Raw genomic sequence first — 12,476 nt, 5'->3', positions numbered from 1 at the left:
TTATGCAGATTTTGGGGGCTTTCTTTCTATGTATCTCCCGTTTCTTGGATAGTCTTCCCTAAAAATGCCAGGCACTTCAGCTTCCCTGAACTTTTTTCCTACTTTCTTCACTCAGCAAGTCTGCCATGCTTGGTTTGGAATGCTCTCATCATTACTGAGGCCCAGACAAGCCTCTCAGCAGAGATCCAAGCAGTGGTAGGGCTCCCCTCACTCACTTCTCTTCTCTCAGGATCAGAGTGACCTGTTGTCTGCTGGTCAATATATGAAACCATTGCCACGTGTATTTTTTCGGCTTTCTAGTTGTTTACTATAGGATAGTAAGTCCAATCCCAAATATTATATTATAACCGAAATGCACTGAGTAAAACAAAGTTGTCTTTTGCTTATAGCCTATAAATCATATTGTTGGAAGATAATTTTTCCATGAGTCTCTGACATTTTTAAAAAATATGTTTGTTTGTTTGTTTGTTTTATTTCAGAGAAGAAGGGAGAGGGAGAGAGAGAGAAACATCAATGATAAGAGAGAACCATTGATCGGCTGCCTCCTGCATGCCCCACACTGGAGATCGAGCCCACAGTGCAGGCATATGCTCTGACAGGGAATTGAACCATGACATGACCTCCTAGCTCATAAGTTGATGCTCAACCACTGAGCAACACCAGCGAGGGTGAGTCTCTGACATTTTAGTATGTCTTATGAATAAAACACAAATTTTCTCTTTACTCCCAACTATATTTTTAAGTGTTTCTGTATAGCAAACAGTCTTGAAAAATAGAGTTAATGTCTTTCAGAACAAAGGATGGGTTTCTTTACAGTTTTGGAAACTGGCTCCCTCTGGAGTATATGGCAGATAAGCTTCTTTTTAAAAAGAACATGGTTCCTTAACTCTTGTCTTATAAAGCAACTCACTGTGTTTACAGGCACCGTCTGGCCCTCTTCACAGTGGGAATTTGGGCTTGAAAAATTAGTATGAAAATGCTGATATTCTGTCTACTGCTATTGCTCTCAGCACTAAATTGTCTTGTCTCTGACCCAGGAGTGTCATGCCTTCTATTAGCATCCATAAAACTGTGGTAGACTAAATTGTTAGCTTGAGAGTAAAATTTCAGACTCTTCACAATTTTTGATACATATTTTCTGAATATATCACTTACATTTATATTGGAGGAGATAAAAATATATGACAACTTATAATAGTAGCAAATATTTGTTCAGGGAATACTTAACAAAAGATGCTTTTTAGAAAATAAGTTCCAAAACCCAGCAAAGTAAGTTTTCATTCCCATTGTTCATACAAGAAACAGGTTCAGAGAGAATATGATTTGGGCAAAGCCAATTGCATAGTCAATAGTAAGCCAGCATTTAATGTTAAGCCTTTCTGTTCTTCCAATGCCATGAAAACTTTTAGTACTACACAATTATAACAACATTAAACTAAAAAAGCATATAATTGAGGTTTAGATTATGTGGTAGACTAAAACAACTATAGAAATTCAGAAGAAAAGGAGTCTGATGCCAGCTAAATTCCTCAGAAAAGACTGACTGGAGGAAGGAGGACTAAGCAACCGACGTTAGTGCCCACAGTCTGACACTCAAAGGCTTTCTTGTAAAGGTTTCTACAAACCCTGCAGTGCAGAATGGAGCTGTGCTATTCCTTGCCTCAAAAAATGAGAACATATCCATGCGTGATCATCCCTTCACCTTCACCTACAGCGCTCTTGCTTACCCCCTGTGCTGTCCATGATTGGCCTGCAGACTGACAGAGTAGTTTTAAGTATTTATGGGCACAATGACATGTGCTTCAGTCTCCAAAGGTAACATTGGGTGTGGGGGTGTTTCTTAGTAAAGGACTTGACAGGATATATATTTTTTTAATTCTTACCCTGAAAAGTAAATATATGGAAACACCCATTACTAATTAAGTACTTACTTTTAATAACCCATTTATAAAATCTTTAAAAACATTGAAAATTATCTGCATATATCAGAACGTGGAAAATAAAATCTTCCCTTTAATATTCTCTCTTCTCTGAAATTCTAAATCTAAAATGATAGAACCCAAGAGAAAACACAAGGAGCCAACAGGGTCCTACAGGTCACTGGGGTAAGGGGATGGGTAAAGGAAAAAAATGAGCAATATCAACTGTCCTTTGAACATGTTCAAAATTCAGTCTTAACATACTATTCTACATCTGACCTTTTCCTCTTGAGCAGTGATTTTCAACCGGTGTGCCACAAGAATTTTTAAAACATGCAATACCTGACCATGTAATCAGGGGCACTGAGCTCTTTACCCTTAGATTGTCAAATTTTAAAAAAATGATAACAGCTAACACAACAATAGCCATCTGGTGTAAATGAATGAAAATTATACCTATTTTTTGTCAGATCAGCAAAAAATATTTTTTGGTGTGTCGTAGAATTTTAGTAATTAGTTTATGTGTGTCATGAGATGGAAAAAGTTGAAAATTATTGCTCTGGAAGGTCAATTGAAAAAGAGGAGAAAAATATAATCAATCTTGCAAGTTCTAATGAGAACATAAAATACTTAGATAAACACCTAAATTTGACTAGCAGAGAAAAATGGATATTATCTTGAACAGAATTCTGTAACAAGAAACTCCCTGGATCTGACCTTGAATTCTCTGGGAATCTGCTATGGAGAACAAATTGGATTCCTCAACAAGTTGAGAACTGATATTTTAAATATATTTTTTAGCAACCAGAAGAAATACTTCTTATATTCTTTTTAATGCAACAAATATTTTTTGAGGGAATTTTGTACTGGTAGCTGTAGGAGACATGAAGGCAATAAACAGAATATGACTCAAAAATGCTTCAAAGAATTTTGTGGTGGTAATGAATGCATTTGACTTAGTGTATGGAGTCAAGGCTTAATAAGGAGTAGGTAAATTGGACACAATGGAATGGAAAGACAAGCTAACAGATGAGGAATAAAGAACTATTCCAGGGGACATGAGAGGTGTAGGAAACCAGTCTGGAATTACAGTAGCACACCAGAGGTGAAGATCTTGAAGACCTCCTATCATCCTCATGGATATGATCCCGAGGAATGAGATAAGACAAGCATGATCATACTTGGAAGAAAAGCAATAATATTAAGACAGCACAATAGCAGTTTAAGATTTCAGTATACCAAATTGAATTCTAATCCAAATTTTTTTAAGTTAGAGCATCATAAAATTTGTCTGAAATTTAAGATATAGTATCATAGACCAAAAAAAGTAACTCTCTAACAACAAAATAAGGTAAATTTTGTTCCCCCCATGAGAATAGCTGATGGGTCCAAATGTAGTCAGTACTCACCAGAGTTTACTGCCACTTTTAGGGAAATAGTGTGACAAAATATTTAGGGAAGGAAAGTGCAGCCCTGAGAACATGAATTAGATAACATGACAATGAGAAAACTAGACTACTCTGTCCAAGAAGGCAACTGTAAGTCAAGTTGAGGAAAACAAAAAAGAGAATGAAATAAAGAACACACAAGGGTTGGGTGGCTGGAATCTGTTACAAAAAAAAATGACCAAGAGGGAATTTGGAGAACTGGGGAGTCTCCAAATATACAGTTTGGAAGAACTGCTGGATTGTTCCAGATCCTTCCACCATTGCCACTGGACCCCTAGTTATCACACACGCTGTCACATGCGAGTGCACTTGGGAGGGAGGAAATCAAGCAGAAGGGGTTGTGAAGGGAAGAGATAACTACCCACCTGCAGGATGCGGTTTGGACAACATTGGCAGATGCCAGAAACCAGAGCCAGATGTAACTAAAAGAAACCAAACACCTTACCAATTAAAGAAATCTTGGGAAGACAACACTTCTTAAGGGCAAGCTGACCCAAGCTGACTTCTGAATCACATGGATGAGAAAGGATTCTTTTAGGCATTTCCTAATTTGTGTCTTAAAATGGCAAGGCAGTGATTTCCTTGTGGAAGAAGCTTAGATATATTCCATTTGAGAAACTTTAAACCATTTAGCTGTTTGTGGGCACTTCAAGAGTTTTATGGTGCCCTGGCTGGTTTGGCTCAGGGGATAGAAGGGTCGACCTGCGGACTGAAGGGTCCCAGGTTTGATTCCAGTCAAGGGCACATGCCGGGTTGTGGGCTCAGTCCCCAGTAGGGGGCATGCAGGAGGCAGCCAATCAATGATTCTTTCTCATCATTGATGTTTCTATCTCTCTCTCCCTTCCTCTCTGAAATCAATAAAAATATATATCTTTTTTTATAGGATGAGTATTTGAAAGACTATTATATATTTTCAACCAAAATTTAATTTTATTATTGTTTTAATGTATGATTAGACTATTCCATATAATGATTAAAATTAACTCCACTAGTATTTTAAAATAGTAATAATACCAAAGGCTTAATATGTACTAGTTCCTTTTCCAGTGATAGATTTTGCTATGTGATTAGTTGGGCTTGATAGAGCAAGGACCACAAGAAATACAGCTTGAAGAAGATTGACGCTTATTTTCTCTTTTCACCTATAAATTCTGACTGATAAAGCAGCTCTGCTCTGCAATATTAGCAGGACCCAAACTTCTCCTAGCTACTGCTCCATCATTCCTGGGGTATTCTGCTTTGTTCACAGTTCAAATGGCTCCTCACCAAATCTTTATTATGCCAATAGGAAGAGGAAATGAAACAAAAGGGGGGGCATCATTCTAAGACACACCCAGATGTTGCACATGCCTATTTCTTTCATATTTTGCTAGCCAGAAGTTAGGGGCACCAGATGCTAAAGAAGAACTGATAAATGAGGTGTTTTTAAGGTGACAGTGTGTTTAGCTACAAGAGGAGTTTCTGTGACTGTGGATGAGAAGCAATATGGAGGGCACTCTCTGACTCCCTCAGTAGACTGTGGATTCCACAATGGGACAGAGAGCATATCTATACCTTCCACATCTCAATAAGAGTGCAATTGTTTGGAAACTGGTGAAATTAAGGCCACTTGTGGAAGGCCTTTACTAACAAACACAAAAGTCACCATAAAAATCTTTCTATTCAATCCAATCAAAATCATCTTCTCCCAATACTATTTGTTTATGTCATTGGAAAGTTGAGTATATATCTATATATCTATATATCTATATATCTATATATCTATATATCTATATATCTATATATCTATATATATATATATATATATATATATATATATATATATATATCTCCTATGAAAAGCCAACTCATCTCAAAAATGTCTAAAAGGATCTCCCTAGGGTGGCATGGCCTCATTTCCTGCTTTGCAAGTGATCAAACTGTGGTTGACAATAACCACATTCTCATATTAAAATGCCAATCAATTGTGTTATAAAAATTACTAGAGGTGTGGTGTACGAATTCGTGCGTGGGTGGGGTCCGCTGGCCCGCCCCTGATTGAGGCTGATAGGGCTGGGCTGGCTGGGGGGAGGGGCCGGGGGCAGTTGGCAGGCCATCCCCGCCCCCGATTGGGGGGGTAATGGGAGTGGGGCTGGCCAGGGGGAGGGTTCATGGGTGGTTGGCTGGCCGGCTCCACCCCCTGGTAGAACTCCCGGTAGAGGGGACAATTTGCATATTAGCCTTTTATTATATAGGATGAACTTCAAGGTGAACTCTGGGTGCTGCCCCAGCATCTTTCTCAACACTGCATGCTCACTTGTGACTGAGGCTCAGCTCCTTGCAGCCCCAAAGCAAATAGTCTATGACAGGCACCCCTCACTTTTTTCTTCAAAGCACAACACACTGGGGGGAATCATGTTGACAAATGTACTAATGCCAGAGGAAACTACAATAGGAAAGAGGAAAGGAAAAAGTGTTGAGCACTCATTACTTCTCCCACCAGCCTACTGCCCCTACGAACTTCTGTGGCTGCCCCTGTGTCCAGCCCCTCTGGCTGCTGTCATGTAGAAAGTCCATTCGTCTTCTCACCCAAGAATCCTCTTTGTAGGACCCTTCTCCCCGAGTCCAGATCTGTAAACATTTAACTAGTATCCAGCTACCAATGCAGAGAAACAAAAATATGAGTCGGTGTTTTAATCATCTTAGCATTAATGCCCTTAGCTCACACTGAAAGTTGTTTTTTCCATTATTCAACAAAAGACTTACTATTCTTAAGCATAGGTATTTTGCTAGTTTTCCCATTCAGAACTTCCCTGGGAAGAATGGATAGGTACTTGCTTTATATCTGCATGATTATAAAGAAAGCTTTCTAAAGATAAAGCTTTCAGAACTTAGGAACTCCTCACATGGACTGATTTCTGCTTCCATCCTAGAATTCAGAAACCCCTACAGTTTTTCTTCTTAATGGAAGCTTCTTTCTTGTAGAGACCTATCATTCATGTAGCAATCCATCACTATTAGTCTTGTGTACTGAACATACTAATAAATATTGAGCCACCAATAAACTGCATCTATTGTCAATAATTATGAGCGCTATCCCTTTCCTTTTAGATGGTAAGCATACAGTCTCTAAAGGCAAGGATATTCATTTTTGTAACCCCACAGAACACAACACAGGCTTTGTGCATAGAAGGAGACCAATGAGTATTTTCTGGGATACCGTTAAGCAAGAGAAGTATGCATAGTCCAATATGGAAAATGAAACTGAAACACTGCTGTCCAGTAGAACTTTCTGTAATGATGGTAATGCTCCGTATCTGCCCTCATTTGCTAGTCACTAAGGTTATAGGTGGCTGTTGAGCACTTGACTTGTGGCAAATGAATAAAGAATTGAATGTCTAATTTTAGTTAGCTTTAATTAAGACTAGTAGTGACTACCTTATTGGACAGGGCAAATAGAACATGAAGGAAAGATCTCAACCGCCTTTGAATTCGGAGTCATGTTTTTCTTTCTACTCTTAATAAACAGGATTCTCAGGAATTACTTTGTTCTGAAAGCTGCCTTAGGTGCCAGGCTCTGTGCCGAGTGCTCTAATCAGGTATTCATACCTCACGGCAACCCAAAGCATAGAGGCTCACAGTGGTCATTTAGCTGGGGCTGCTTTTCTTTTAAAAAATGAATGAGTTACTGAGTGAATGGATGGGTTGAGATTGGTGTTCAGACATGGTGCCAGGTCCCAGATCTAAGTGGACACACTTTCCTCTAACAAGTGCCCTTAGGTGGGAGTGGACGTAGAACTCTAGAGCGCCCACCTGCCTGGAAACAGAATGTGAGTTACTGCCCGGCCCCTGACTTTTCCAAGCCTGCAGGTCCCTGTGCCCTTGTTTCTCTCATGCTGCACTTTGCAAGCACCCGGTGAGAAGAAAGCTGGAGCAAGGATTTTTCCCAAATGCAGGCCCTGAAGGAGAGCAATTGGAAAACAGCCTTTTTTTTCCCCCCAGGGAACTAAACTGACTGATCCAAACATGTTTGCTCAGGAAAACTGCTTCACAAAAAAATAAATGTGCTATACTATTTGCCTGGGGTGGGAGAGGGGTGTGGGGGAGGGGTTGAGGGGGTGGGAAGAAAGCCTGGGCATAGGGTAGGAGGCTCAGAGGGGCTTTCTTTCAGCACATAGAATACTCCTAGGGTTTTTGGTTGAGCTTTGTGCATATGTTTATTTGCTTTTTGTTTCCAAAAGGCAGAGCCCAGTGTCTAAAGTCTAACAGACTTTAATTTCAGTAAATGCCAGAAAGGGGCATTCCTTGCTCCTGCACACAATAAGGGTGGCTAAGGTTAGCACTTAAAGAAGACATTAAATCATACTGGGTGGGAGGATGGGGTGAGAAATTCATGACACAAATGGCTCATTATGAGGGATATGCAATGGGGCAAAAATATCCACCCCCACTGGATCATGCATGGTCTTTTGAGGTTAACAAGAGGAATGCCATGGTAGAAGTGATGGAAATCTGCAGGAATGAAGTCCTCAGAGCCAATCCTGTCATCCTCCCTGCTTTCATCTCCCCTAAAATTGGCTCATTACACCGCTAGAAAAATACACCACAGAATGAAGTTATGTTCCAGAAAGGAAGAAAAAAAATATTGCCTTGGGCATTCTCTATACAGGAATATGATTTTCCTTTATGATATTGAACATGTATGTAGTTACGTTTGCCTAATAATTAGTTGGCCTGTCCTTGTTAAAAGATGACTCTGTGATTTGTTTTAAATGTGTTCATATAAAAATATGTTTCCATCTTTGACTGTTTATCTCTATTTGCTATGAGCATTCACTACAGTTTGTGACTTCCATTATGATGGTGTTTACTATTACATATTGCACAACAAGCAGGTGGTGAAGATAATAATACACTTGAAAGAACACCTATATTCTCATGGCGATAATTTGCAATAGCGCTGTAGGGATAAACAAGGGAACCCAGATGGGGTTTGTTGTTAACAGTTGAGTTTGCACACCTGTATTAATGACACCCACCTAAGGAGAAAAAAAAATTGTAAGGGACACTCCTGTAGGCCCCTGGCAATTTTTAAACATGAGTAGAACAGCTGCTCATTGAAACCCTACCATGTGCATGCGTATGTTCAAGACAATGAATGCATTAGGGGGGTAAAGATAGGATTTGACATCTGCTATAGTGAACAACTGCTGTTTCTGCCCAGCATCCTGTCTCCTTTCTCCTGGATACAACATTCTGATTTTACTTTTTTGAAACTCCCCCACTGTCAGCACATGGACTTAGGTATAAGATCCCCCAGCTTTAGGTCTGGCTTCTTAACACAACTTGAGTCACAGTGATTGATTCAGGGAGGACACATGACCAAATGCTGGGCCAACAAAGACCTATACTTAGGAATTTGTAGAGCCACTGAAGAAGATACTTAATTTCAGAGGTTGCAAACTGGATAGGATTTGCACCTGAACTCACCACAGCTTGGGAAACATCTGCCTGAGAATAAAACCAATAGGATGAGAAACAGAGCTAGTACTAGAGAGATAGAGAGACCTGTATTTTTTGAAGGTCTAGATCCATCCACACTTGATGTTCCCAATTATGTGAGTCTATAAATGTGTCTTTTTTTTTTTAAACTTACGCTACTTAAATGAGGGTGTTGTTTCTGTGGCTTGTAACCGGAAGAAACCTAACACATCTCTCTCTAGGAGAATGCATATTTAAAAGAAGAAAAACTAACACTTATTGACACCTACCATCTGGTAGGTAATTTAAGGACATGTTGTCATGTAAGCATACAATTGTAGGGCATTGTATTCCCACTTTATACACAAGGAGTGTTCTATTGAGTGGTTGTACTATAACTCGGTTAACATTCACAGAGTTTCAGGCATTTAGATTGTTTCTAGGCTTTGACCATTATAAAAATTTGTGTAAAACTGATGTTTAATTTGGTCCTTAATGCTTCTAAAAATATCAAAGCCTTTCGACTTAATAATTTGCTACTTGCTGTGGTCAAACATTCAGCCTCTTCAGCAATTTCTATGACCTGTTTGGCCCAGCAGGTTCTTGAATTTTCAACCTCTTTAAAATTTCATAATGAATATTTTAGCACACACAATTTTGTCACCTTCTTCAATTCTTTCTGAGCTCAAATAACTAGAAGTGGAACTTCTGGGATAAAAGATTTTAATTTTCCAGGACTTTTGTCATCGATTTCCAACCTGCCTTCTAAATAGCTGTACCAATTTACTTTGTGCTTTTTTTTTGCCAGTATGATAGGTAAAATTATTTCTTTGGCATTTCTCTGCTATTAACTGAGTATAAACATAGGTATGGTATCCAATATTCTTTTCCCCTCCTTCTATTTCTGTTTTTTTATAATTGTCTATTTATATATACATTCCCTGGATAGAATATTTACAAATGCATACAATTTGGAGTCAGCAAGGGGATAGGGGTAGAGGGTACAAGGAAAAACAGGGGCTATACAGAAGGTAGGTAGCATCCTATACTATAAGAATTAAATCTCCAATAAGAACGTGACAGGAGAAAACTTGAAGTGGGTCCCTAGTGAATGAAGTAGATTGAACCTTAGGGACCCAGGAAAAGAGTGAAGGGGAGTTGCTTATTAAACTGACTGGCAAGGCTAGAGATTGTTTGAATGTAGTTGATGACACTGATTCTCTTGCTTTATTTAAATATTCTCTTTGGAATTAGTGAACATCTTTTAACCCTTTTAAAATGGCCAGATTTTGTAGGTGCCTCTGCTCTCAGGACTGAGGCCCAAGGCCATTCCCTTTGTGATATTTTCCTTTTTTGCTATGTAACACTGACTTTGTGAATGTCTTTTAAAAATCTGGATGCCTTTATGTTATGAAATTATCTTAAGATTTTAGTAAGACAGCTCTAATTGATCAGAATTAATCTCTATCTTTTCCTTCCCATTTTGTCCCAAGAAATCCATCTCCTTGATAATTCTAAAATCTGAAGGGCTTCATAATAGCTGTGTTCTCCTCTCATTCAAAAGATTAAACAGAAGATGTTACATTCAACTATATGAAGAGTCCCTCAAGACCATGTCAAGTACCAGTTCACTGTGCAAACCAAACCAATAAAGAGTTAAGGAATAGGCCTGGCCCATGTGACTCAGTTGGTTGAGTGTCTTCCTGTGTGTGCACTGAAGGGTTTTGGGTTCGATTCCCAGTGAGGGCACATGCCTAGGTTGGGGGCTTGATCCCCAGTAGGGGGCATGCCGGATGCAGCCAATCAATGTTTCTCTCTCCCTCTCCCTTCCTCTCTCTCTAAAACAAATAAATTATTTTTTAAAAAGAGTTAAGAAGTATCTTGTCATTATGTGTACTATGTATACTATGATTATTCTCTTCCTAAATCCAAATGACAAGTATCACATGATCTCACTTATATATGGAATCTAATAATCAAAATAAAGTGAGGAACAAAATAGATCCAGGCACATAAAAGCATGGAACAGACTATTGAATCTCAAAGGAAAGGTGGAGGTGGGTGGGAAGAGATCAGCCAAAGAATTTATATGCACATATGCATAACCCATGGACACAGACAACTGTGTGGTAAAGGCCTGGGGCAGGGGGAGGGGGGACAGAGGGCAGGGCAGGCTAGAAGAGGTCAATGGGGGCGGGGGGGGGACATATGTAATACTTTCAACAATATAGATTTTTTTAAAAAGGAATTATAAAGTTGCCTTGATACATTTGAAAAAAATAAGAACAACTATTCTTGAGTTTATTAAGTTCTTCAAACAAGTTTAAGGGGAACAATGTCCTATCAACATCAACAGTAGACGAGTGAAGAAATAAAGTGGCCACTAAGTACTCTGAACTGTTGAGAGGGGCCATGTGCAGTGGCTGAGCTCCCACTGGGCAGCCAACCACCTGGAAACAAATCCCAGCCCTGTTGTCACCATCATGTGATCCTGGGCAAGTTCCTTACCTTCCCAGGTCTCAACTGCTTTGTTTTTATCAAATGACAGAACCATTATGAGAATGAACATAAAGATTTCAATAGTGGTGATCACTGAGACTCTTCATTGAAGTCACTGAACCTATTTTCATGATAATGCTAAGTCTTCATTTGCCTTGGTCTCTCATTCTCTCTGGAGGGTCCCCTGGAGGTTTTCACAGGCTATTTCCTGTGAGATATCACAGCCGATTGAATGCAGAGCAGGGCAAGAACCCAGCTGTCTTGAAGAGATGTATAAAAATGTGAAAGTGCCTCTCCTCTCACAAAATTGTTTGTGAGAATATACTTTGTTATTGTTCATAAAACTATGTTCTTGGTGTTAGCATGTAATGAGTCTTGTTCATGTTCTCTTTAAATGAATTAATAGAAGATGTGTTTCAATTTCTTCAGTTTTAATGTCTAAACCAGTAAATAGTAAACATCCTTAGATATAACCTACATACACAAAAGCTCTTTGCATCCTCAATAATATTTAAGAACATAATGGGTCATGAGATAAAAAAAAGCTTGAGAAGTATTCATTTTAAGCAATTGTTTGCCAGAAAAGTTTTTTCCATGTAACTAAATTCACAAGTCAGAAAACTATTTTGTTATACTCTGTAGCCCAAATTTGCTTGTAGAATGTGTAGTGACTATAGCTAAATTATTTCTCAACTTTTTAATAAATTGTAAAGAGCAGTAGCTCTCTCAACTCTGGCTGCACATAAAAACTTTCTGTGAAAATGTTTAAATAAAATGCTGCTGTTTGGGGCCTCATATCCTGTCATTGATATTTTAATAAAGCTCTTTGTCTCTGTACAGATTAATTTCGTCATTCAAATAATAAATTTAAGAATTACCTAATCTAAGTAGGCATCTCATCCCCCAAATCAAAACGCACCAGATTCTACCTTCTGTTACAATTGTTGAGGGTCACACCTAACTTCCCAGCAGACCCTGAGCAACCCGAGGGCAGCTCTGGTGTGTGAGATATTTTTCCTAAAACTTGAAACTATCAAAAATACCTCTCATAAAGAGGAAAAAAATTGCAAATAAAACACAGGAATATTAAATGGACCTACTGAACTCAGTCATAGAAGCATAGGATGTTAAATGAAAAGAATTTTAGAGG

Source organism: Cnephaeus nilssonii (genome assembly GCF_951640355.1).
Source record: "Cnephaeus nilssonii genome assembly, chromosome: 6".
In the NCBI taxonomy this organism is placed as follows: Eukaryota; Metazoa; Chordata; class Mammalia; order Chiroptera; family Vespertilionidae; genus Cnephaeus; species Cnephaeus nilssonii.
The sequence above is the reverse complement of the archived record's forward strand: the minus strand, read 5'-3'. Positions refer to the sequence as shown.